This window comes from Propithecus coquereli, unplaced genomic scaffold, assembly GCF_000956105.1.
Source record: "Propithecus coquereli isolate 6110/MARCELLA unplaced genomic scaffold, Pcoq_1.0 Scaffold669, whole genome shotgun sequence".
NCBI classification, from domain to species: domain Eukaryota; kingdom Metazoa; phylum Chordata; class Mammalia; order Primates; family Indriidae; genus Propithecus; species Propithecus coquereli.
The window spans coordinates 474,754-475,984 of NW_012152718.1; positions in this window are offsets into that span (position 1 = coordinate 474,754).

A 1,231-nucleotide genomic window follows, 5' to 3' on the forward strand; every position below is an offset into this window, starting at 1 on the left:
TAGTTTATATTCTATCATTAATAGGCTAGCTGACCTTAGAAAAGTCCTAAAGCACTGTGATCCTCAGGATCATCTGCAAGATGAGGTCCCCAATGAAGGCATGTGTTGTCATTGTTACTATAGTTGATTTAGACAGAGTTTGCTAATGAAATTAGAAATCAGAAAGCAACTCGATAAAATATAACATGAGATAGATTATTAAATGTTTTTAAGAAGTGATGATATAATAAAATTTTGGCATAACTGATAGAGGAGTCAAAATCAGCAGGCTAATCAAAATAAACAGTCACACACTTAAACACAGGGATACATTCTGAGAAATGTGTCGCTAGGTGATCTCATCAGAGAGTGTCCTTACATAAACCTAGATGGTACAGCCTACTACACACCGAGGCTCTAGCTCCTAGGCTACAAACCTGTACGGTTGGAAGTTGCTCTGGGTGAGTCAGTGAGTGAGTGGTGAATGAATGTGAAGGCCCAGGACATTACTGTACAGTACTGTAGACTTAATAAATGCTGTACACTTAGGCTACACTAAATTTATAAAGTAAATTTTCTTTCTTCAATAATAAATTAATCTTAGCATACTGCAACTGTTTTACTTTTTTAAAATTTTTTAATTAGCTTAAAACAGAAACACATAAACAGCTGTACAAAATATTTTCTCTCTTTAGATCCTTATTCTATAAGCTATTTTATAAAAAAATGTTCTTACTTTTTAAATTTTTTTAGTTTCTGAGTAGTTTGGATTCTTTCTTCTTTATTATTATTTCAAAATATTATGGAGATACAATGTTTTTGGTTACAAGGATTGTTTTGTTATGCTTGAATAAGTGTTATAAGTGTGCCCATCACCCAGATAATGTTCCCAACATTGCACCCATTAGGTAGGTTTTTGCCCATCCCCTTCTCCTGCCTCCCCCTTGCTTTATTTCCACTGAGTTTTACTTCCCCTCTGTGCATGTGTGTGCACATCAGTTAGTTCCACTATAGCAAATACATGCAGTGTTTGTTTTTCCATTTTTTAGATACTTCACTTAGGATAATGGTCTCCAGTTCCATCCACATTGTTGGTAAAGGCCTTAATTCATCCCTCTTCATGGCTGAGTAGTATTCCATAGTATACATGTACCACACTTTGTTAATCCACTCATGAACTGATGGGCACTTGGGTTAATTCTGCATCTTTGCAATTGTGAATTGTACTGCAATGAATTTGAGTGACCAAGTG